Raw genomic sequence first — 207 nt, 5'->3', positions numbered from 1 at the left:
CTTTGACGAAGATAAATAAAAAAAAAAATACGAAGACCGTAAAAAAATAGCTATCCAGGAAAATCTTCAATGGGACAAGAACCAACGTGTACTTGAATATCACATGGCAAGTAGCAAATACGGCACACGAGAGAGAGAGAGAGAGAGAGAGAGAGAGAGAGAGAGAGAGAGAGAGAGAGACCCTAAGGGTTTTCCCACAACAGTGAT

The sequence above is a fragment of the Macrobrachium rosenbergii genome, chromosome 4, assembly GCF_040412425.1.
Source record: "Macrobrachium rosenbergii isolate ZJJX-2024 chromosome 4, ASM4041242v1, whole genome shotgun sequence".
In the NCBI taxonomy this organism is placed as follows: domain Eukaryota; kingdom Metazoa; phylum Arthropoda; class Malacostraca; order Decapoda; family Palaemonidae; genus Macrobrachium; species Macrobrachium rosenbergii.
This window is presented reverse-complemented; position numbering follows the sequence as displayed.